Here is a 22,538-nt window from a genome sequence, read left to right on the forward strand (position 1 = left end):
AAACATCATTTTAAATTAATTGACTGTTATGTTGCACAAAGATTTGTTAAGGAATTTCACTCCTCTTTTTCAAAATAACAAGATTTAAAAAAAAAGACAATTATAAATTGATAGTATATAAATAATGGAACTTAAAAAGTAGAAAAAAAATGACAGGGATGTGTCCTTGTTTTTAAGATACAATCAATTAAAAAGTTGGCGGGAAATGATTCTCTCTTGAGTTTTCATTCATTTAACATAGGCACCTTTTTCTTTCAAAAACTATGAAAAAATAACAATAAGGATTTTATAAAATTTTCAAATATGGCTTTTTAAACTATATGCAATTGAATTATGAAAGTAAAGTAGAGGTTAGCGAGCAACATTTTTATTGGCATTACATGGATAAAACTAGAGGATTCCGAATACATGTATCTGACAAAAAGTCAAAAACATGCCAGAAAAGGAGCTTCGTTCCAGGTATAGATATAGATTTTGGAAGACAGTTCATCTAAAGAATAGCAACTATTGTCCGTAATGACATGATGATTTTAAAAAATTTTTTGTCACTTCTTGGTTATTGCTTCAAAAATTATAGAAGCTAGCTTAATATTGTAAATAGCAAAAATATTCAACAAGGCAAGTTCTACCTACTCGAAAATTTCGGAAAAAAACAACACTATATGGAGTTATTGGCTATGAAATATAAGTTCATACCAATTTCTACAGTTTTGACTGTTATCGTTAAAACTAGGAGCTAGTAGGCAAAAAAGGATAAATTTCAAAAATGATCATCACAACAATATGTATCTGCCCTGATCCAACAACCATTTTTTGAAGTAATTTCCCCTGAAATAACTGATTTTTTTCATTTTTTGGCTTTTGGAATATGACAGGAGCTAGAATAAAAGTTTAAATTATAAAACTGAACAGCAAAGCAAGAAGATATCTAGTTACTCTGAAAATTTCGAAATGAATTTAAAACTGGTTCTGGAGTTACTGCCACTGAAATATCGATTTTTACTGGGATGTTTTGCAGTTTTTGTCTGTTATCTCAAAAAACTGTAAGTGGCCGAGTAGTTGAAGTAGTTCATCTGATACTGTAACACTAGCCAGTCAACATTGAGGTGAGTATGAACCCTTACATGGCAGGTGCGTTTGACTCCAATCTTTGTTGATAATGACCGTTATCCTGCAGGAGGTGGTGGTTCTCTCAGGGCACTACTTTTCCTCCACCAATAAAAACTGGCCGTACGAAATAGCCGATAGTACTGAAAATGGTATTAAACACCAAATATCAATATCAATTAATCATTCAATCAATCAATCAATCAATTCAAATCTGTAGGAGCTAGGTTTAAAGTGTAAAATGTAAAAGTAATCAGCAACACAAAAATAACTAGTACTGGGTATATGCAACTATTTTCAAGCCGAAGAAGTGTCTTCAGAAACAGGTGTGTGTCATAGTAACTATTATAAAAGCCGAAAGTTCCACAATATATTTGGGTGGATTGGTTGCTAAAGCATGCCTGTCTGGCATATGACATTGATCTCATTTCACACACCTGTGTTAAAGTAAGTAGACGTAGATAAAAAATTACGCTATGTCATTCTGCCATTGATTTCAATTTAGTTACTCAAGCAGTCAAAAGAAGTTTTGTATTCTGTAAATATGAATTTTAGGTCAAATATTTTTGTCATGGTGATTGGATTTGAGGGTTCACCCTGCTTGCACATTTTCTGATCTGTCGCTTGTCTAATTTTCCTACTAATTTGCCGAGGTTTCCAACAAAAGCTATGGTGTCATACGAAACACCGCAAAAATTTAAAAAAAATATGAAAATTCTATAACATAATTCTTAAATGCTCGTTTCGTTATTCTCAGTCGTAGATTCCATTTTCCATAGTAAGTAACATTCCATTCTCCATAGTAAGTAACATTGCTCGGACAACTTTTGACAAAGACCGCAAAGAAACTACGACGTAGTGAGTCAATAATAAGAGAGAGGCAGAAGATATCAAACGAATATTCAAACTCACAATTCGAAGACAAACTAACAATGCCATGGCAAAGACCCCAAAAAAACACACCATAGAAAACCAAGGACCGAGCAACTCGAATCCCATCAAAACCGGGGGTGATCTCAGTGCTCCGGAAGGGTATCATTATCTATCTCACAGTTTTTTTGAAGCAGTATACCTTTTAATGTTTGAAGTCATATTTTGGTTCAGTAGAATTATCTTACTTAGACGCGTACGTGGGTGAGGACCTTTTTCGTTTCTATATTCTTTTGATTTGAATATAAACTATTATATTGTGATATCAGTGACTTCATACAAAACAAAAATCCTTCAAAAACAGCAGTTCCCAATTCTTGTAGAATCCCCCCACAAATCTTTTTTATAAGCTTTAACAAATGTTTACAACAGTTGTTTACCTTGCATCATATGACTGTTCTATTAATGTCCTTTTTGGTTATGGTGCTCTCAATATGTATTTACATGTCTTCCTATATTTTGTTCTCAAATCTCGTACATTGAAATGAGTGTTTTTTATTTATATATATATATATATATATATATGTAGGACTCAAATCTATGGTGGGTTCAAGATCTATGGCAGATTTCAAATCTATGGCAAATATGACGTCACAAACACCATACAAATCACAAATCTAGGGCAGTTTTATGTTTTCTCCAAATCTATGGCAGATTTTGAAATTGCGTAATTGTCCATGGAAGAGTTAACTATAGCGTCACAATTTAAATAACGTCACATTACCCGGGACTCACAGAATTTTACAAACAAATACACAGCTAGGGAAACACTTTCCGTTTCCCCTCTTGATGGTTTACAGGAAGATGTGGCATTTTAACCAGAGGAGAGACATTATGTGCTGTACCGTCCTAATCCCGCGATGAATAAAGGCAACACTATTTTTAGAAGCGAATATTTCAGGAAAGAAATTATATAGTTAATAGTTTAGCATCTACGGCTTGCAAAGTACATAAAGTGAAGGATGAAATAACAGGATACCACTTTGACTTAAATTGTTATCAGTTAAAAAAGATTTATTAAAACCAAAATAAATATTATATAAAAAGGCAAATTGTTTAATTCTTTTTATTCAAACTGCATTTTGGTTTGTTAATGGACTTCATTTTGACTAGTTGGTTAAATGACTGGGTAAAACAAGTGCCGTGTACAGAGTAGGGAATGCTTATCTTCCCGGGGCACATCATTTCACTTCTAAAGTTTGTTTCAGTGTATATCACTTCCTCACGTAGGAAATATTATGGTCGCCATCACAATTTGTTTGACCGTTATGGAAGGTCCAATTCACAGAATGAGATGGTTATGAATATGCTCCCGTTGTCGTACTCCTAATCCGTTTTTCTAATACTGACTAATAATTACTAAAGGCTTTTTCGTTACCTTTGGACATTGCGACGGGTGCCGCATTATCATGCTATAGATTTGGAAACTAGAAAATCCACCATAGATTAGGTCACTACAAAATTTCCCATAGATTTGCATTTAAAAAAAAAAATCTGCCATAGATTTGGAATGGCATGACGTCATATTTACCATAGATTGGGAATCTGCCATAGATCTGGAACCCGCCATGGATGTGAGTCCTACATATATACTAGTATGTGATACTCAAATAAAGGCTTATGAGTTGTAGTTTCCTGGCTGACCTTCAATCTTCCTTTTTTTTATTTTGTTGTTGATATGTATAAAAGGGAAACTACAACTTGAAGCAGTATACCTTTTTTAATGTGTGAAGTCATATTTTGGTTCAGTCGAATTTTCTTACTTAGACGCGTACGCTGGTGAGGACCTTTTTCGTTTCTATATTCTTTTGATTTGAATATAAACTATTATATTGTGATATCAGTGACTTCATACAAAACAAAAATCCTTCAAAAACAGCAGTTCCCAATTCTTGTAGAATCCCCCCACAAATCTTTTTTATAAGCTTTAACAAATGTTTACAACAGTTGTTTACCTTACATCATATGACTGTTCTATTAATGTCCTTTTTGGTTATGGTGCTCTCAATATGTATTTACATGTCTTCCTATATTTTGTTCTCAAATCTCGTACATTGAAATGAGTGTTTTTTATTTATATATATATATATATATATATATGTAGGACTCAAATCTATGGTGGGTTCAAGATCTATGGCAGATTTCAAATCTATGGCAAATATGACGTCACAAACACCATACAAATCACAAATCTAGGGCAGTTTTATGTTTTCTCCAAATCTATGGCAGATTTTGAAATTGCGTAATTGTCCATGGAAGAGTTAACTATAGCGTCACAATTTAAATAACGTCACATTTAATACCCGGGACTCACAGAATTTTACAAACAAATACACAGCTAGGGAAACACTTTCCGTTTCCCCTCTTGATGGTTTACAGGAAGATGTGGCATTTTAACCAGAGGAGAGACATTATGTGCTGTACCGTCCTAATCCCGCGATGAATAAAGGCAACACTATTTTTAGAAGCGAATATTTCAGGAAAGAAATTATATAGTTAATAGTTTAGCATCTACGGCTTGCAAAGTACATAAAGTGAAGGATGAAATAACAGGATACCACTTTGACTTAAATTGTTATCAGTTAAAAAAGATTTATTAAAACCAAAATAAATATTATATAAAAAGGCAAATTGTTTAATTCTTTTTATTCAAACTGCATTTTGGTTTGTTAATGGACTTCATTTTGACTAGTTGGTTAAATGACTGGGTAAAACAAGTGCCGTGTACAGAGTAGGGAATGCTTATCTTCCCGGGGCACATCATTTCACTTCTAAAGTTTGTTTCAGTGTATATCACTTCCTCACTTAGGAAATATTATGGTCGCCATCACAATTTGTTTGACCGTTATGGAAGGTCCAATTCACAGAATGAGATGGTTATGAATATGCTCCCGTTGTCGTACTCCTAATCCGTTTTTCTAATACTGACTAATAATTACTAAAGGCTTTTTCGTTACCTTTGGACATTGCGACGGGTGCCGCATTATCATGCTATAGATTTGGAAACTAGAAAATCCACCATAGATTAGGTCACTACAAAATTTCCCATAGATTTGCATTTAAAAAAAAAAATCTGCCATAGATTTGGAATGGCATGACGTCATATTTACCATAGATTGGGAATCTGCCATAGATCTGGAACCCGCCATGGATGTGAGTCCTACATATATACTAGTATGTGATACTCAAATAAAGGCTTATGAGTTGTAGTTTCCTGGCTGACCTTCAATCTTCCTTTTTTTTATTTTGTTGTTGATATGTATAAAAGGGAAACTACAACTTGAAGCAGTATACCTTTTTTAATGTGTGAAGTCATATTTTGGTTCAGTCGAATTTTCTTACTTAGACGCGTACGCTGGTGAGGACCTTTTTCGTTTCTATATTCTTTTGATTCGAATATAAACTATTATATTGCGATATCCGCAGTGACTTCATACAAAACAAAAATCCTTCAAAAACAGTAATTCCCAATAAGGAATATGTGTAATCGTTATCAAACGCTACAGCCTAAAAGTTACTTGTCGGTTTCAGACCTTAAGGTTTATGACCCCTTCTGTGGGCTGTGGTCCTGTGTTTTCAAAGTGCTACAATATCAAAACAGTCAAAATTCAGAAAAAAGTGACATGCCATTTTGTGTGTATACCAAAGGGAAACGTTGCTAAAAGCAATATTGTTAAATGTTTCATTGCATTTAATAGAAAATGGAGATTTAATGGCAAATAAAACCAATACTTTTGAAAAAAAAACACCGACTTTATTACAGATATTTTCGTTATAAAATTTTAAACATTACTCACTTGTTTGTCCATGATGTGGTAGCGTTTATTGTTTACATAAAGTTCTTAACAACCTTTACAATAAAAAAAAATCGTGATAAGTCACTATAAAGTCGAGCGCATCCCAGAAAGTGTACTTGAATAAGTCCTGATATAAGTCCATTTTTATACTTGTTTTAACCAATATCTTTATTTATGTACTTGTTTTAGAGAAATCATTGCTAGCTCTGCATGCTATAATCCTCTATCTATTAAACACCGAATTGTCAAATATAGGAGTACTAAGGGGAAGGCAACGGCCTTTTTTCTTCATAAAATTTCCATATGTTTAGCATTGAAACAATAAAAGGGTACATCATCCTTAATTGTCAGTATACTTATATAAGATCCGATCTCAATTTACAATTTGGTGATAAACCAAGACAAGCCTTTTACAAAAGTAAAACTTGTTTTTATATTAGCGTTCGCACATACAATTTCTATACTATGCAAAATTGAAAAAATGTGAATTGTATATTTCGAAAAATGCCGATTGTATGATAAAATTCGATCTAACCGTTTGATCGTAACGGAAAGTTACGTAAATAATACCAGTAACGTGATGCTTTACACAGTTTCGTATAAAATACTAGTGGTGTTTTCCAGGGTTAAAAATAGAAAAAGCTGGGGGTTCCAACGGTTCTCGTCCGATCACCGAAGTTAAGCAGCGTCGAGCTCGGTTAGTACTTGGATGGGTGACCGCCTGGGAATACCGGGTGTTGTAGACATTCCTTTTTGTAATTATTTAGTCTGTTCATATCTTCTTTCTCCTAAACTTGTCATCCATTTTTTTCTATTTTTTTCTTCGTATTATCTTGTCCTTGTTCGTTTCCCTTGATGAAAACTGTTTTAAAAAGGGCGACAGACGAATTCCTAAGTCACTACAGTTCTTATAACAACTATACCGGTAGATTTATCAAATTAGAAAAAAACACGAATTGTTTATAATCGTTGCGCTTTGACTGCAATATGAGTTAAAAAAGGATGTACGTCCTCTCCATTGTCGAATATTGTCATAGCGACGTTATGCGAAATCGAGAACACAGAAAGCTCGTGGCTGGTTTGGTAAGTCTTTAGAACGTGAGCACAAAACTAATTTCAAATGCTGTTATGTAGCTACAATAACAGCTTTTTTTTCAACGAATCTTTGAGAAAAAGTGCGATTGGGCAGAATATGTTGTAAGGCTAGTAAAAATTGTCTACCTCCGACGGGACTCGAACCCGCAATCCCCGGCTTAGGAGGCCGGTGCCTTATCCATTGGGCCACGGAGGCGTATGTAGTTGTGCATTTTAATACCCATGCAATTCGTGGACGTCGTTTCTGTAAATTCGCACATATCCTTGAAATCAACTTTCTAGTGAACTTGAAAAATAATAATAAGGAGGGCAGAAACTACAAAAAGAAAACTGCATTTTAAGTTTAATTGACTTAGACCACCATAGATCGATCTCATATGAATATAAACTTCAGCAGTTTTTTTTAAGTTTTCTGTATAAAAATCCTATGTCGAAATTATTTCTATTTTCAATATTAAAGCGATAAGTCTCCGGCGTTTCTTAGCTTTATATACCTTTATTTTAGACACAATTGTGTCTACGACCATATCACGCTGAAAACACCGGTTCTCGTCCGATCACCGAAGTTAAGCAGCGTCGAGCTCGGTTAGTACTTGGATGGGTGACCGCCTGGGAATACCGGGTGTTGTAGACATTCCTTTTTGTAATTATTTAGTCTGTTCATATCTTCTTTCTCCTAAACTTGTCATCCATTTTTTTCTATTTTTTTCTTCGTATTATCTTGTCCTTGTTCGTTTCCCTTGATGAAAACTGTTTTAAAAAGGGCGACAGACGAATTCCTAAGTCACTACAGTTCTTATAACAACTATACCGGTAGATTTATCAAATTAGAAAAAAACACGAATTGTTTATAATCGTTGCGCTTTGACTGCAATATGAGTTAAAAAAGGATGTACGTCCTCTCCATTGTCGAATATTGTCATAGCGACGTTATGCGAAATCGAGAACACAGAAAGCTCGTGGCTGGTTTGGTAAGTCTTTAGAACGTGAGCACAAAACTAATTTCAAATGCTGTTATGTAGCTACAATAACAGCTTTTTTTTCAACGAATCTTTGAGAAAAAGTGCGATTGGGCAGAATATGTTGTAAGGCTAGTAAAAATTGTCTACCTCCGACGGGACTCGAACCCGCAATCCCCGGCTTAGGAGGCCGGTGCCTTATCCATTGGGCCACGGAGGCGTATGTAGTTGTGCATTTTAATACCCATGCAATTCGTGGACGTCGTTTCTGTAAATTCGCACATATCCTTGAAATCAACTTTCTAGTGAACTTGAAAAATAATAATAAGGAGGGCAGAAACTACAAAAAGAAAACTGCATTTTAAGTTTAATTGACTTAGACCACCATAGATCGATCTCATATGAATATAAACTTCAGCAGTTTTTTTTAAGTTTTCTGTATAAAAATCCTATGTCGAAATTATTTCTATTTTCAATATTAAAGCGATAAGTCTCCGGCGTTTCTTAGCTTTATATACCTTTATTTTAGACACAATTGTGTCTACGACCATATCACGCTGAAAACACCGGTTCTCGTCCGATCACCGAAGTTAAGCAGCGTCGAGCTCGGTTAGTACTTGGATGGGTGACCGCCTGGGAATACCGGGTGTTGTAGACATTCCTTTTTGTAATTATTTAGTCTGTTCATATCTTCTTTCTCCTAAACTTGTCATCCATTTTTTTCTATTTTTTTCTTCGTATTATCTTGTCCTTGTTCGTTTCCCTTGATGAAAACTGTTTTAAAAAGGGCGACAGACGAATTCCTAAGTCACTACAGTTCTTATAACAACTATACCGGTAGATTTATCAAATTAGAAAAAAACACGAATTGTTTATAATCGTTGCGCTTTGACTGCAATATGAGTTAAAAAAGGATGTACGTCCTCTCCATTGTCGAATATTGTCATAGCGACGTTATGCGAAATCGAGAACACAGAAAGCTCGTGGCTGGTTTGGTAAGTCTTTAGAACGTGAGCACAAAACTAATTTCAAATGCTGTTATGTAGCTACAATAACAGCTTTTTTTTCAACGAATCTTTGAGAAAAAGTGCGATTGGGCAGAATATGTTGTAAGGCTAGTAAAAATTGTCTACCTCCGACGGGACTCGAACCCGCAATCCCCGGCTTAGGAGGCCGGTGCCTTATCCATTGGGCCACGGAGGCGTATGTAGTTGTGCATTTTAATACCCATGCAATTCGTGGACGTCGTTTCTGTAAATTCGCACATATCCTTGAAATCAACTTTCTAGTGAACTTGAAAAATAATAATAAGGAGGGCAGAAACTACAAAAAGAAAACTGCATTTTAAGTTTAATTGACTTAGACCACCATAGATCGATCTCATATGAATATAAACTTCAGCAGTTTTTTTTAAGTTTTCTGTATAAAAATCCTATGTCGAAATTATTTCTATTTTCAATATTAAAGCGATAAGTCTCCGGCGTTTCTTAGCTTTATATACCTTTATTTTAGACACAATTGTGTCTACGACCATATCACGCTGAAAACACCGGTTCTCGTCCGATCACCGAAGTTAAGCAGCGTCGAGCTCGGTTAGTACTTGGATGGGTGACCGCCTGGGAATACCGGGTGTTGTAGACATTCCTTTTTGTAATTATTTAGTCTGTTCATATCTTCTTTCTCCTAAACTTGTCATCCATTTTTTTCTATTTTTTTCTTCGTATTATCTTGTCCTTGTTCGTTTCCCTTGATGAAAACTGTTTTAAAAAGGGCGACAGACGAATTCCTAAGTCACTACAGTTCTTATAACAACTATACCGGTAGATTTATCAAATTAGAAAAAAACACGAATTGTTTATAATCGTTGCGCTTTGACTGCAATATGAGTTAAAAAAGGATGTACGTCCTCTCCATTGTCGAATATTGTCATAGCGACGTTATGCGAAATCGAGAACACAGAAAGCTCGTGGCTGGTTTGGTAAGTCTTTAGAACGTGAGCACAAAACTAATTTCAAATGCTGTTATGTAGCTACAATAACAGCTTTTTTTTCAACGAATCTTTGAGAAAAAGTGCGATTGGGCAGAATATGTTGTAAGGCTAGTAAAAATTGTCTACCTCCGACGGGACTCGAACCCGCAATCCCCGGCTTAGGAGGCCGGTGCCTTATCCATTGGGCCACGGAGGCGTATGTAGTTGTGCATTTTAATACCCATGCAATTCGTGGACGTCGTTTCTGTAAATTCGCACATATCCTTGAAATCAACTTTCTAGTGAACTTGAAAAATAATAATAAGGAGGGCAGAAACTACAAAAAGAAAACTGCATTTTAAGTTTAATTGACTTAGACCACCATAGATCGATCTCATATGAATATAAACTTCAGCAGTTTTTTTTAAGTTTTCTGTATAAAAATCCTATGTCGAAATTATTTCTATTTTCAATATTAAAGCGATAAGTCTCCGGCGTTTCTTAGCTTTATATACCTTTATTTTAGACACAATTGTGTCTACGACCATATCACGCTGAAAACACCGGTTCTCGTCCGATCACCGAAGTTAAGCAGCGTCGAGCTCGGTTAGTACTTGGATGGGTGACCGCCTGGGAATACCGGGTGTTGTAGACATTCCTTTTTGTAATTATTTAGTCTGTTCATATCTTCTTTCTCCTAAACTTGTCATCCATTTTTTTCTATTTTTTTCTTCGTATTATCTTGTCCTTGTTCGTTTCCCTTGATGAAAACTGTTTTAAAAAGGGCGACAGACGAATTCCTAAGTCACTACAGTTCTTATAACAACTATACCGGTAGATTTATCAAATTAGAAAAAAACACGAATTGTTTATAATCGTTGCGCTTTGACTGCAATATGAGTTAAAAAAGGATGTACGTCCTCTCCATTGTCGAATATTGTCATAGCGACGTTATGCGAAATCGAGAACACAGAAAGCTCGTGGCTGGTTTGGTAAGTCTTTAGAACGTGAGCACAAAACTAATTTCAAATGCTGTTATGTAGCTACAATAACAGCTTTTTTTTCAACGAATCTTTGAGAAAAAGTGCGATTGGGCAGAATATGTTGTAAGGCTAGTAAAAATTGTCTACCTCCGACGGGACTCGAACCCGCAATCCCCGGCTTAGGAGGCCGGTGCCTTATCCATTGGGCCACGGAGGCGTATGTAGTTGTGCATTTTAATACCCATGCAATTCGTGGACGTCGTTTCTGTAAATTCGCACATATCCTTGAAATCAACTTTCTAGTGAACTTGAAAAATAATAATAAGGAGGGCAGAAACTACAAAAAGAAAACTGCATTTTAAGTTTAATTGACTTAGACCACCATAGATCGATCTCATATGAATATAAACTTCAGCAGTTTTTTTTAAGTTTTCTGTATAAAAATCCTATGTCGAAATTATTTCTATTTTCAATATTAAAGCGATAAGTCTCCGGCGTTTCTTAGCTTTATATACCTTTATTTTAGACACAATTGTGTCTACGACCATATCACGCTGAAAACACCGGTTCTCGTCCGATCACCGAAGTTAAGCAGCGTCGAGCTCGGTTAGTACTTGGATGGGTGACCGCCTGGGAATACCGGGTGTTGTAGACATTCCTTTTTGTAATTATTTAGTCTGTTCATATCTTCTTTCTCCTAAACTTGTCATCCATTTTTTTCTATTTTTTTCTTCGTATTATCTTGTCCTTGTTCGTTTCCCTTGATGAAAACTGTTTTAAAAAGGGCGACAGACGAATTCCTAAGTCACTACAGTTCTTATAACAACTATACCGGTAGATTTATCAAATTAGAAAAAAACACGAATTGTTTATAATCGTTGCGCTTTGACTGCAATATGAGTTAAAAAAGGATGTACGTCCTCTCCATTGTCGAATATTGTCATAGCGACGTTATGCGAAATCGAGAACACAGAAAGCTCGTGGCTGGTTTGGTAAGTCTTTAGAACGTGAGCACAAAACTAATTTCAAATGCTGTTATGTAGCTACAATAACAGCTTTTTTTTCAACGAATCTTTGAGAAAAAGTGCGATTGGGCAGAATATGTTGTAAGGCTAGTAAAAATTGTCTACCTCCGACGGGACTCGAACCCGCAATCCCCGGCTTAGGAGGCCGGTGCCTTATCCATTGGGCCACGGAGGCGTATGTAGTTGTGCATTTTAATACCCATGCAATTCGTGGACGTCGTTTCTGTAAATTCGCACATATCCTTGAAATCAACTTTCTAGTGAACTTGAAAAATAATAATAAGGAGGGCAGAAACTACAAAAAGAAAACTGCATTTTAAGTTTAATTGACTTAGACCACCATAGATCGATCTCATATGAATATAAACTTCAGCAGTTTTTTTTAAGTTTTCTGTATAAAAATCCTATGTCGAAATTATTTCTATTTTCAATATTAAAGCGATAAGTCTCCGGCGTTTCTTAGCTTTATATACCTTTATTTTAGACACAATTGTGTCTACGACCATATCACGCTGAAAACACCGGTTCTCGTCCGATCACCGAAGTTAAGCAGCGTCGAGCTCGGTTAGTACTTGGATGGGTGACCGCCTGGGAATACCGGGTGTTGTAGACATTCCTTTTTGTAATTATTTAGTCTGTTCATATCTTCTTTCTCCTAAACTTGTCATCCATTTTTTTCTATTTTTTTCTTCGTATTATCTTGTCCTTGTTCGTTTCCCTTGATGAAAACTGTTTTAAAAAGGGCGACAGACGAATTCCTAAGTCACTACAGTTCTTATAACAACTATACCGGTAGATTTATCAAATTAGAAAAAAACACGAATTGTTTATAATCGTTGCGCTTTGACTGCAATATGAGTTAAAAAAGGATGTACGTCCTCTCCATTGTCGAATATTGTCATAGCGACGTTATGCGAAATCGAGAACACAGAAAGCTCGTGGCTGGTTTGGTAAGTCTTTAGAACGTGAGCACAAAACTAATTTCAAATGCTGTTATGTAGCTACAATAACAGCTTTTTTTTCAACGAATCTTTGAGAAAAAGTGCGATTGGGCAGAATATGTTGTAAGGCTAGTAAAAATTGTCTACCTCCGACGGGACTCGAACCCGCAATCCCCGGCTTAGGAGGCCGGTGCCTTATCCATTGGGCCACGGAGGCGTATGTAGTTGTGCATTTTAATACCCATGCAATTCGTGGACGTCGTTTCTGTAAATTCGCACATATCCTTGAAATCAACTTTCTAGTGAACTTGAAAAATAATAATAAGGAGGGCAGAAACTACAAAAAGAAAACTGCATTTTAAGTTTAATTGACTTAGACCACCATAGATCGATCTCATATGAATATAAACTTCAGCAGTTTTTTTTAAGTTTTCTGTATAAAAATCCTATGTCGAAATTATTTCTATTTTCAATATTAAAGCGATAAGTCTCCGGCGTTTCTTAGCTTTATATACCTTTATTTTAGACACAATTGTGTCTACGACCATATCACGCTGAAAACACCGGTTCTCGTCCGATCACCGAAGTTAAGCAGCGTCGAGCTCGGTTAGTACTTGGATGGGTGACCGCCTGGGAATACCGGGTGTTGTAGACATTCCTTTTTGTAATTATTTAGTCTGTTCATATCTTCTTTCTCCTAAACTTGTCATCCATTTTTTTCTATTTTTTTCTTCGTATTATCTTGTCCTTGTTCGTTTCCCTTGATGAAAACTGTTTTAAAAAGGGCGACAGACGAATTCCTAAGTCACTACAGTTCTTATAACAACTATACCGGTAGATTTATCAAATTAGAAAAAAACACGAATTGTTTATAATCGTTGCGCTTTGACTGCAATATGAGTTAAAAAAGGATGTACGTCCTCTCCATTGTCGAATATTGTCATAGCGACGTTATGCGAAATCGAGAACACAGAAAGCTCGTGGCTGGTTTGGTAAGTCTTTAGAACGTGAGCACAAAACTAATTTCAAATGCTGTTATGTAGCTACAATAACAGCTTTTTTTTCAACGAATCTTTGAGAAAAAGTGCGATTGGGCAGAATATGTTGTAAGGCTAGTAAAAATTGTCTACCTCCGACGGGACTCGAACCCGCAATCCCCGGCTTAGGAGGCCGGTGCCTTATCCATTGGGCCACGGAGGCGTATGTAGTTGTGCATTTTAATACCCATGCAATTCGTGGACGTCGTTTCTGTAAATTCGCACATATCCTTGAAATCAACTTTCTAGTGAACTTGAAAAATAATAATAAGGAGGGCAGAAACTACAAAAAGAAAACTGCATTTTAAGTTTAATTGACTTAGACCACCATAGATCGATCTCATATGAATATAAACTTCAGCAGTTTTTTTTAAGTTTTCTGTATAAAAATCCTATGTCGAAATTATTTCTATTTTCAATATTAAAGCGATAAGTCTCCGGCGTTTCTTAGCTTTATATACCTTTATTTTAGACACAATTGTGTCTACGACCATATCACGCTGAAAACACCGGTTCTCGTCCGATCACCGAAGTTAAGCAGCGTCGAGCTCGGTTAGTACTTGGATGGGTGACCGCCTGGGAATACCGGGTGTTGTAGACATTCCTTTTTGTAATTATTTAGTCTGTTCATATCTTCTTTCTCCTAAACTTGTCATCCATTTTTTTCTATTTTTTTCTTCGTATTATCTTGTCCTTGTTCGTTTCCCTTGATGAAAACTGTTTTAAAAAGGGCGACAGACGAATTCCTAAGTCACTACAGTTCTTATAACAACTATACCGGTAGATTTATCAAATTAGAAAAAAACACGAATTGTTTATAATCGTTGCGCTTTGACTGCAATATGAGTTAAAAAAGGATGTACGTCCTCTCCATTGTCGAATATTGTCATAGCGACGTTATGCGAAATCGAGAACACAGAAAGCTCGTGGCTGGTTTGGTAAGTCTTTAGAACGTGAGCACAAAACTAATTTCAAATGCTGTTATGTAGCTACAATAACAGCTTTTTTTTCAACGAATCTTTGAGAAAAAGTGCGATTGGGCAGAATATGTTGTAAGGCTAGTAAAAATTGTCTACCTCCGACGGGACTCGAACCCGCAATCCCCGGCTTAGGAGGCCGGTGCCTTATCCATTGGGCCACGGAGGCGTATGTAGTTGTGCATTTTAATACCCATGCAATTCGTGGACGTCGTTTCTGTAAATTCGCACATATCCTTGAAATCAACTTTCTAGTGAACTTGAAAAATAATAATAAGGAGGGCAGAAACTACAAAAAGAAAACTGCATTTTAAGTTTAATTGACTAAGACCACCATAGATCGATCTCATATGAATATAAACTTCAGCAGTTTTTTTTAAGTTTTCTGTATAAAAATCCTATGTCGAAATTATTTCTATTTTCAATATTAAAGCGATAAGTCTCCGGCGTTTCTTAGCTTTATATACCTTTATTTTAGACACAATTGTGTCTACGACCATATCACGCTGAAAACACCGGTTCTCGTCCGATCACCGAAGTTAAGCAGCGTCGAGCTCGGTTAGTACTTGGATGGGTGACCGCCTGGGAATACCGGGTGTTGTAGACATTCCTTTTTGTAATTATTTAGTCTGTTCATATCTTCTTTCTCCTAAACTTGTCATCCATTTTTTTCTATTTTTTTCTTCGTATTATCTTGTCCTTGTTCGTTTCCCTTGATGAAAACTGTTTTAAAAAGGGCGACAGACGAATTCCTAAGTCACTACAGTTCTTATAACAACTATACCGGTAGATTTATCAAATTAGAAAAAAACACGAATTGTTTATAATCGTTGCGCTTTGACTGCAATATGAGTTAAAAAAGGATGTACGTCCTCTCCATTGTCGAATATTGTCATAGCGACGTTATGCGAAATCGAGAACACAGAAAGCTCGTGGCTGGTTTGGTAAGTCTTTAGAACGTGAGCACAAAACTAATTTCAAATGCTGTTATGTAGCTACAATAACAGCTTTTTTTTCAACGAATCTTTGAGAAAAAGTGCGATTGGGCAGAATATGTTGTAAGGCTAGTAAAAATTGTCTACCTCCGACGGGACTCGAACCCGCAATCCCCGGCTTAGGAGGCCGGTGCCTTATCCATTGGGCCACGGAGGCGTATGTAGTTGTGCATTTTAATACCCATGCAATTCGTGGACGTCGTTTCTGTAAATTCGCACATATCCTTGAAATCAACTTTCTAGTGAACTTGAAAAATAATAATAAGGAGGGCAGAAACTACAAAAAGAAAACTGCATTTTAAGTTTAATTGACTTAGACCACCATAGATCGATCTCATATGAATATAAACTTCAGCAGTTTTTTTTAAGTTTTCTGTATAAAAATCCTATGTCGAAATTATTTCTATTTTCAATATTAAAGCGATAAGTCTCCGGCGTTTCTTAGCTTTATATACCTTTATTTTAGACACAATTGTGTCTACGACCATATCACGCTGAAAACACCGGTTCTCGTCCGATCACCGAAGTTAAGCAGCGTCGAGCTCGGTTAGTACTTGGATGGGTGACCGCCTGGGAATACCGGGTGTTGTAGACATTCCTTTTTGTAATTATTTAGTCTGTTCATATCTTCTTTCTCCTAAACTTGTCATCCATTTTTTTCTATTTTTTTCTTCGTATTATCTTGTCCTTGTTCGTTTCCCTTGATGAAAACTGTTTTAAAAAGGGCGACAGACGAATTCCTAAGTCACTACAGTTCTTATAACAACTATACCGGTAGATTTATCAAATTAGAAAAAAACACGAATTGTTTATAATCGTTGCGCTTTGACTGCAATATGAGTTAAAAAAGGATGTACGTCCTCTCCATTGTCGAATATTGTCATAGCGACGTTATGCGAAATCGAGAACACAGAAAGCTCGTGGCTGGTTTGGTAAGTCTTTAGAACGTGAGCACAAAACTAATTTCAAATGCTGTTATGTAGCTACAATAACAGCTTTTTTTTCAACGAATCTTTGAGAAAAAGTGCGATTGGGCAGAATATGTTGTAAGGCTAGTAAAAATTGTCTACCTCCGACGGGACTCGAACCCGCAATCCCCGGCTTAGGAGGCCGGTGCCTTATCCATTGGGCCACGGAGGCGTATGTAGTTGTGCATTTTAATACCCATGCAATTCGTGGACGTCGTTTCTGTAAATTCGCACATATCCTTGAAATCAACTTTCTAGTGAACTTGAAAAATAATAATAAGGAGGGCAGAAACTACAAAAAGAAAACTGCATTTTAAGTTTAATTGACTTAGACCACCATAGATCGATCTCATATGAATATAAACTTCAGCAGTTTTTTTTAAGTTTTCTGTATAAAAATCCTATGTCGAAATTATTTCTATTTTCAATATTAAAGCGATAAGTCTCCGGCGTTTCTTAGCTTTATATACCTTTATTTTAGACACAATTGTGTCTACGACCATATCACGCTGAAAACACCGGTTCTCGTCCGATCACCGAAGTTAAGCAGCGTCGAGCTCGGTTAGTACTTGGATGGGTGACCGCCTGGGAATACCGGGTGTTGTAGACATTCCTTTTTGTAATTATTTAGTCTGTTCATATCTTCTTTCTCCTAAACTTGTCATCCATTTTTTTCTATTTTTTTCTTCGTATTATCTTGTCCTTGTTCGTTTCCCTTGATGAAAACTGTTTTAAAAAGGGCGACAGACGAATTCCTAAGTCACTACAGTTCTTATAACAACTATACCGGTAGATTTATCAAATTAGAAAAAAACACGAATTGTTTATAATCGTTGCGCTTTGACTGCAATATGAGTTAAAAAAGGATGTACGTCCTCTCCATTGTCGAATATTGTCATAGCGACGTTATGCGAAATCGAGAACACAGAAAGCTCGTGGCTGGTTTGGTAAGTCTTTAGAACGTGAGCACAAAACTAATTTCAAATGCTGTTATGTAGCTACAATAACAGCTTTTTTTTCAACGAATCTTTGAGAAAAAGTGCGATTGGGCAGAATATGTTGTAAGGCTAGTAAAAATTGTCTACCTCCGACGGGACTCGAACCCGCAATCCCCGGCTTAGGAGGCCGGTGCCTTATCCATTGGGCCACGGAGGCGTATGTAGTTGTGCATTTTAATACCCATGCAATTCGTGGACGTCGTTTCTGTAAATTCGCACATATCCTTGAAATCAACTTTCTAGTGAACTTGAAAAATAATAATAAGGAGGGCAGAAACTACAAAAAGAAAACTGCATTTTAAGTTTAATTGACTTAGACCACCATAGATCGATCTCATATGAATATAAACTTCAGCAGTTTTTTTTAAGTTTTCTGTATAAAAATCCTATGTCGAAATTATTTCTATTTTCAATATTAAAGCGATAAGTCTCCGGCGTTTCTTAGCTTTATATACCTTTATTTTAGACACAATTGTGTCTACGACCATATCACGCTGAAAACACCGGTTCTCGTCCGATCACCGAAGTTAAGCAGCGTCGAGCTCGGTTAGTACTTGGATGGGTGACCGCCTGGGAATACCGGGTGTTGTAGACATTCCTTTTTGTAATTATTTAGTCTGTTCATATCTTCTTTCTCCTAAACTTGTCATCCATTTTTTTCTATTTTTTTCTTCGTATTATCTTGTCCTTGTTCGTTTCCCTTGATGAAAACTGTTTTAAAAAGGGCGACAGACGAATTCCTAAGTCACTACAGTTCTTATAACAACTATACCGGTAGATTTATCAAATTAGAAAAAAACACGAATTGTTTATAATCGTTGCGCTTTGACTGCAATATGAGTTAAAAAAGGATGTACGTCCTCTCCATTGTCGAATATTGTCATAGCGACGTTATGCGAAATCGAGAACACAGAAAGCTCGTGGCTGGTTTGGTAAGTCTTTAGAACGTGAGCACAAAACTAATTTCAAATGCTGTTATGTAGCTACAATAACAGCTTTTTTTTCAACGAATCTTTGAGAAAAAGTGCGATTGGGCAGAATATGTTGTAAGGCTAGTAAAAATTGTCTACCTCCGACGGGACTCGAACCCGCAATCCCCGGCTTAGGAGGCCGGTGCCTTATCCATTGGGCCACGGAGGCGTATGTAGTTGTGCATTTTAATACCCATGCAATTCGTGGACGTCGTTTCTGTAAATTCGCACATATCCTTGAAATCAACTTTCTAGTGAACTTGAAAAATAATAATAAGGAGGGCAGAAACTACAAAAAGAAAACTGCATTTTAAGTTTAATTGACTTAGACCACCATAGATCGATCTCATATGAATATAAACTTCAGCAGTTTTTTTTAAGTTTTCTGTATAAAAATCCTATGTCGAAATTATTTCTATTTTCAATATTAAAGCGATAAGTCTCCGGCGTTTCTTAGCTTTATATACCTTTATTTTAGACACAATTGTGTCTACGACCATATCACGCTGAAAACACCGGTTCTCGTCCGATCACCGAAGTTAAGCAGCGTCGAGCTCGGTTAGTACTTGGATGGGTGACCGCCTGGGAATACCGGGTGTTGTAGACATTCCTTTTTGTAATTATTTAGTCTGTTCATATCTTCTTTCTCCTAAACTTGTCATCCATTTTTTTCTATTTTTTTCTTCGTATTATCTTGTCCTTGTTCGTTTCCCTTGATGAAAACTGTTTTAAAAAGGGTGACAGACGAATTCCTAAGTCACTACAGTTCTTATAACAACTATACCGGTAGATTTATCAAATTAGAAAAAAACACGAATTGTTTATAATCGTTGCGCTTTGACTGCAATATGAGTTAAAAAAGGATGTACGTCCTCTCCATTGTCGAATATTGTCATAGCGACGTTATGCGAAATCGAGAACACAGAAAGCTCGTGGCTGGTTTGGTAAGTCTTTAGAACGTGAGCACAAAACTAATTTCAAATGCTGTTATGTAGCTACAATAACAGCTTTTTTTTCAACGAATCTTTGAGAAAAAGTGCGATTGGGCAGAATATGTTGTAAGGCTAGTAAAAATTGTCTACCTCCGACGGGACTCGAACCCGCAATCCCCGGCTTAGGAGGCCGGTGCCTTATCCATTGGGCCACGGAGGCGTATGTAGTTGTGCATTTTAATACCCATGCAATTCGTGGACGTCGTTTCTGTAAATTCGCACATATCCTTGAAATCAACTTTCTAGTGAACTTGAAAAATAATAATAAGGAGGGCAGAAACTACAAAAAGAAAACTGCATTTTAAGTTTAATTGACTTAGACCACCATAGATCGATCTCATATGAATATAAACTTCAGCAGTTTTTTTTAAGTTTTCTGTATAAAAATCCTATGTCGAAATTATTTCTATTTTCAATATTAAAGCGATAAGTCTCCGGCGTTTCTTAGCTTTATATACCTTTATTTTAGACACAATTGTGTCTACGACCATATCACGCTGAAAACACCGGTTCTCGTCCGATCACCGAAGTTAAGCAGCGTCGAGCTCGGTTAGTACTTGGATGGGTGACCGCCTGGGAATACCGGGTGTTGTAGACATTCCTTTTTGTAATTATTTAGTCTGTTCATATCTTCTTTCTCCTAAACTTGTCATCCATTTTTTTCTATTTTTTTCTTCGTATTATCTTGTCCTTGTTCGTTTCCCTTGATGAAAACTGTTTTAAAAAGGGCGACAGACGAATTCCTAAGTCACTACAGTTCTTATAACAACTATACCGGTAGATTTATCAAATTAGAAAAAAACACGAATTGTTTATAATCGTTGCGCTTTGACTGCAATATGAGTTAAAAAAGGATGTACGTCCTCTCCATTGTCGAATATTGTCATAGCGACGTTATGCGAAATCGAGAACACAGAAAGCTCGTGGCTGGTTTGGTAAGTCTTTAGAACGTGAGCACAAAACTAATTTCAAATGCTGTTATGTAGCTACAATAACAGCTTTTTTTTCAACGAATCTTTGAGAAAAAGTGCGATTGGGCAGAATATGTTGTAAGGCTAGTAAAAATTGTCTACCTCCGACGGGACTCGAACCCGCAATCCCCGGCTTAGGAGGCCGGTGCCTTATCCATTGGGCCACGGAGGCGTATGTAGTTGTGCATTTTAATACCCATGCAATTCGTGGACGTCGTTTCTGTAAATTCGCACATATCCTTGAAATCAACTTTCTAGTGAACTTGAAAAATAATAATAAGGAGGGCAGAAACTACAAAAAGAAAACTGCATTTTAAGTTTAATTGACTTAGACCACCATAGATCGATCTCATATGAATATAAACTTCAGCAGTTTTTTTTAAGTTTTCTGTATAAAAATCCTATGTCGAAATTATTTCTATTTTCAATATTAAAGCGATAAGTCTCCGGCGTTTCTTAGCTTTATATACCTTTATTTTAGACACAATTGTGTCTACGACCATATCACGCTGAAAACACCGGTTCTCGTCCGATCACCGAAGTTAAGCAGCGTCGAGCTCGGTTAGTACTTGGATGGGTGACCGCCTGGGAATACCGGGTGTTGTAGACATTCCTTTTTGTAATTATTTAGTCTGTTCATATCTTCTTTCTCCTAAACTTGTCATCCATTTTTTTCTATTTTTTTCTTCGTATTATCTTGTCCTTGTTCGTTTCCCTTGATGAAAACTGTTTTAAAAAGGGCGACAGACGAATTCCTAAGTCACTACAGTTCTTATAACAACTATACCGGTAGATTTATCAAATTAGAAAAAAACACGAATTGTTTATAATCGTTGCGCTTTGACTGCAATATGAGTTAAAAAAGGATGTACGTCCTCTCCATTGTCGAATATTGTCATAGCGACGTTATGCGAAATCGAGAACACAGAAAGCTCGTGGCTGGTTTGGTAAGTCTTTAGAACGTGAGCACAAAACTAATTTCAAATGCTGTTATGTAGCTACAATAACAGCTTTTTTTTCAACGAATCTTTGAGAAAAAGTGCGATTGGGCAGAATATGTTGTAAGGCTAGTAAAAATTGTCTACCTCCGACGGGACTCGAACCCGCAATCCCCGGCTTAGGAGGCCGGTGCCTTATCCATTGGGCCACGGAGGCGTATGTAGTTGTGCATTTTAATACCCATGCAATTCGTGGACGTCGTTTCTGTAAATTCGCACATATCCTTGAAATCAACTTTCTAGTGAACTTGAAAAATAATAATAAGGAGGGCAGAAACTACAAAAAGAAAACTGCATTTTAAGTTTAATTGACTTAGACCACCATAGATCGATCTCATATGAATATAAACTTCAGCAGTTTTTTTTAAGTTTTCTGTATAAAAATCCTATGTCGAAATTATTTCTATTTTCAATATTAAAGCGATAAGTCTCCGGCGTTTCTTAGCTTTATATACCTTTATTTTAGACACAATTGTGTCTACGACCATATCACGCTGAAAACACCGGTTCTCGTCCGATCACCGAAGTTAAGCAGCGTCGAGCTCGGTTAGTACTTGGATGGGTGACCGCCTGGGAATACCGGGTGTTGTAGACATTCCTTTTTGTAATTATTTAGTCTGTTCATATCTTCTTTCTCCTAAACTTGTCATCCATTTTTTTCTATTTTTTTCTTCGTATTATCTTGTCCTTGTTCGTTTCCCTTGATGAAAACTGTTTTAAAAAGGGCGACAGACGAATTCCTAAGTCACTACAGTTCTTATAACAACTATACCGGTAGATTTATCAAATTAGAAAAAAACACGAATTGTTTATAATCGTTGCGCT

The 22,538-nt window shown here is 36.4% G+C and overlaps 32 non-coding genes across 32 annotated transcripts; 16 read left to right on the forward strand and 16 right to left on the reverse strand.

Annotated features, from left to right (window-relative positions):
* Window positions 1-7,052: 7,052 nt before the first annotated feature.
* On the reverse strand, window positions 7,053-7,125 carry Trnar-ccu (transfer RNA arginine (anticodon CCU)). Its single transcript has one exon. It is a non-coding gene; the product is annotated as a tRNA-Arg (tRNA).
* A 319-nt stretch (window positions 7,126-7,444) lies between these two features.
* LOC127713123 (5S ribosomal RNA) lies at window positions 7,445-7,563 on the forward strand. The gene has a single exon (XR_007987465.1). It is a non-coding gene; the product is annotated as a 5S ribosomal RNA (ribosomal RNA).
* A 472-nt stretch (window positions 7,564-8,035) lies between these two features.
* On the reverse strand, window positions 8,036-8,108 carry Trnar-ccu (transfer RNA arginine (anticodon CCU)). Its single transcript has one exon. It is a non-coding gene; the product is annotated as a tRNA-Arg (tRNA).
* Window positions 8,109-8,427: 319 nt separating this feature from the next.
* On the forward strand, window positions 8,428-8,546 carry LOC127713134 (5S ribosomal RNA). The gene has a single exon (XR_007987476.1). It is a non-coding gene; the product is annotated as a 5S ribosomal RNA (ribosomal RNA).
* A 472-nt stretch (window positions 8,547-9,018) lies between these two features.
* Trnar-ccu (transfer RNA arginine (anticodon CCU)) lies at window positions 9,019-9,091 on the reverse strand. Its single transcript has one exon. It is a non-coding gene; the product is annotated as a tRNA-Arg (tRNA).
* A 319-nt stretch (window positions 9,092-9,410) lies between these two features.
* Window positions 9,411-9,529, forward strand: LOC127713145 (5S ribosomal RNA). Its single transcript, XR_007987486.1, has one exon. It is a non-coding gene; the product is annotated as a 5S ribosomal RNA (ribosomal RNA).
* Window positions 9,530-10,001: 472 nt separating this feature from the next.
* Window positions 10,002-10,074, reverse strand: Trnar-ccu (transfer RNA arginine (anticodon CCU)). The gene has a single exon. It is a non-coding gene; the product is annotated as a tRNA-Arg (tRNA).
* A 319-nt stretch (window positions 10,075-10,393) lies between these two features.
* On the forward strand, window positions 10,394-10,512 carry LOC127713152 (5S ribosomal RNA). The gene has a single exon (XR_007987493.1). It is a non-coding gene; the product is annotated as a 5S ribosomal RNA (ribosomal RNA).
* A 472-nt stretch (window positions 10,513-10,984) lies between these two features.
* Trnar-ccu (transfer RNA arginine (anticodon CCU)) lies at window positions 10,985-11,057 on the reverse strand. Its single transcript has one exon. It is a non-coding gene; the product is annotated as a tRNA-Arg (tRNA).
* Window positions 11,058-11,376: 319 nt separating this feature from the next.
* Window positions 11,377-11,495, forward strand: LOC127713153 (5S ribosomal RNA). Its single transcript, XR_007987494.1, has one exon. It is a non-coding gene; the product is annotated as a 5S ribosomal RNA (ribosomal RNA).
* A 472-nt stretch (window positions 11,496-11,967) lies between these two features.
* Window positions 11,968-12,040, reverse strand: Trnar-ccu (transfer RNA arginine (anticodon CCU)). The gene has a single exon. It is a non-coding gene; the product is annotated as a tRNA-Arg (tRNA).
* A 319-nt stretch (window positions 12,041-12,359) lies between these two features.
* Window positions 12,360-12,478, forward strand: LOC127713124 (5S ribosomal RNA). The gene has a single exon (XR_007987466.1). It is a non-coding gene; the product is annotated as a 5S ribosomal RNA (ribosomal RNA).
* Window positions 12,479-12,950: 472 nt separating this feature from the next.
* Trnar-ccu (transfer RNA arginine (anticodon CCU)) lies at window positions 12,951-13,023 on the reverse strand. Its single transcript has one exon. It is a non-coding gene; the product is annotated as a tRNA-Arg (tRNA).
* Window positions 13,024-13,342: 319 nt separating this feature from the next.
* On the forward strand, window positions 13,343-13,461 carry LOC127713125 (5S ribosomal RNA). Its single transcript, XR_007987467.1, has one exon. It is a non-coding gene; the product is annotated as a 5S ribosomal RNA (ribosomal RNA).
* A 472-nt stretch (window positions 13,462-13,933) lies between these two features.
* Trnar-ccu (transfer RNA arginine (anticodon CCU)) lies at window positions 13,934-14,006 on the reverse strand. The gene has a single exon. It is a non-coding gene; the product is annotated as a tRNA-Arg (tRNA).
* Window positions 14,007-14,325: 319 nt separating this feature from the next.
* On the forward strand, window positions 14,326-14,444 carry LOC127713126 (5S ribosomal RNA). The gene has a single exon (XR_007987468.1). It is a non-coding gene; the product is annotated as a 5S ribosomal RNA (ribosomal RNA).
* A 472-nt stretch (window positions 14,445-14,916) lies between these two features.
* Window positions 14,917-14,989, reverse strand: Trnar-ccu (transfer RNA arginine (anticodon CCU)). Its single transcript has one exon. It is a non-coding gene; the product is annotated as a tRNA-Arg (tRNA).
* A 319-nt stretch (window positions 14,990-15,308) lies between these two features.
* Window positions 15,309-15,427, forward strand: LOC127713127 (5S ribosomal RNA). Its single transcript, XR_007987469.1, has one exon. It is a non-coding gene; the product is annotated as a 5S ribosomal RNA (ribosomal RNA).
* A 472-nt stretch (window positions 15,428-15,899) lies between these two features.
* Window positions 15,900-15,972, reverse strand: Trnar-ccu (transfer RNA arginine (anticodon CCU)). Its single transcript has one exon. It is a non-coding gene; the product is annotated as a tRNA-Arg (tRNA).
* A 319-nt stretch (window positions 15,973-16,291) lies between these two features.
* Window positions 16,292-16,410, forward strand: LOC127713128 (5S ribosomal RNA). The gene has a single exon (XR_007987470.1). It is a non-coding gene; the product is annotated as a 5S ribosomal RNA (ribosomal RNA).
* A 472-nt stretch (window positions 16,411-16,882) lies between these two features.
* Trnar-ccu (transfer RNA arginine (anticodon CCU)) lies at window positions 16,883-16,955 on the reverse strand. The gene has a single exon. It is a non-coding gene; the product is annotated as a tRNA-Arg (tRNA).
* A 319-nt stretch (window positions 16,956-17,274) lies between these two features.
* LOC127713129 (5S ribosomal RNA) lies at window positions 17,275-17,393 on the forward strand. The gene has a single exon (XR_007987471.1). It is a non-coding gene; the product is annotated as a 5S ribosomal RNA (ribosomal RNA).
* A 472-nt stretch (window positions 17,394-17,865) lies between these two features.
* Window positions 17,866-17,938, reverse strand: Trnar-ccu (transfer RNA arginine (anticodon CCU)). The gene has a single exon. It is a non-coding gene; the product is annotated as a tRNA-Arg (tRNA).
* Window positions 17,939-18,257: 319 nt separating this feature from the next.
* On the forward strand, window positions 18,258-18,376 carry LOC127713130 (5S ribosomal RNA). Its single transcript, XR_007987472.1, has one exon. It is a non-coding gene; the product is annotated as a 5S ribosomal RNA (ribosomal RNA).
* A 472-nt stretch (window positions 18,377-18,848) lies between these two features.
* On the reverse strand, window positions 18,849-18,921 carry Trnar-ccu (transfer RNA arginine (anticodon CCU)). Its single transcript has one exon. It is a non-coding gene; the product is annotated as a tRNA-Arg (tRNA).
* Window positions 18,922-19,240: 319 nt separating this feature from the next.
* LOC127713131 (5S ribosomal RNA) lies at window positions 19,241-19,359 on the forward strand. The gene has a single exon (XR_007987473.1). It is a non-coding gene; the product is annotated as a 5S ribosomal RNA (ribosomal RNA).
* Window positions 19,360-19,831: 472 nt separating this feature from the next.
* On the reverse strand, window positions 19,832-19,904 carry Trnar-ccu (transfer RNA arginine (anticodon CCU)). The gene has a single exon. It is a non-coding gene; the product is annotated as a tRNA-Arg (tRNA).
* A 319-nt stretch (window positions 19,905-20,223) lies between these two features.
* On the forward strand, window positions 20,224-20,342 carry LOC127713132 (5S ribosomal RNA). The gene has a single exon (XR_007987474.1). It is a non-coding gene; the product is annotated as a 5S ribosomal RNA (ribosomal RNA).
* Window positions 20,343-20,814: 472 nt separating this feature from the next.
* Window positions 20,815-20,887, reverse strand: Trnar-ccu (transfer RNA arginine (anticodon CCU)). The gene has a single exon. It is a non-coding gene; the product is annotated as a tRNA-Arg (tRNA).
* A 319-nt stretch (window positions 20,888-21,206) lies between these two features.
* On the forward strand, window positions 21,207-21,325 carry LOC127713133 (5S ribosomal RNA). The gene has a single exon (XR_007987475.1). It is a non-coding gene; the product is annotated as a 5S ribosomal RNA (ribosomal RNA).
* Window positions 21,326-21,797: 472 nt separating this feature from the next.
* On the reverse strand, window positions 21,798-21,870 carry Trnar-ccu (transfer RNA arginine (anticodon CCU)). Its single transcript has one exon. It is a non-coding gene; the product is annotated as a tRNA-Arg (tRNA).
* A 319-nt stretch (window positions 21,871-22,189) lies between these two features.
* LOC127713135 (5S ribosomal RNA) lies at window positions 22,190-22,308 on the forward strand. The gene has a single exon (XR_007987477.1). It is a non-coding gene; the product is annotated as a 5S ribosomal RNA (ribosomal RNA).
* The last annotated feature ends 230 nt before the right edge of the window (window positions 22,309-22,538 follow it).

This window comes from Mytilus californianus, unplaced genomic scaffold (genome assembly GCF_021869535.1).
Source record: "Mytilus californianus isolate M0D057914Y unplaced genomic scaffold, xbMytCali1.0.p SCAF_8, whole genome shotgun sequence".
NCBI lineage: Eukaryota > Metazoa > Mollusca > Bivalvia > Mytilida > Mytilidae > Mytilus > Mytilus californianus.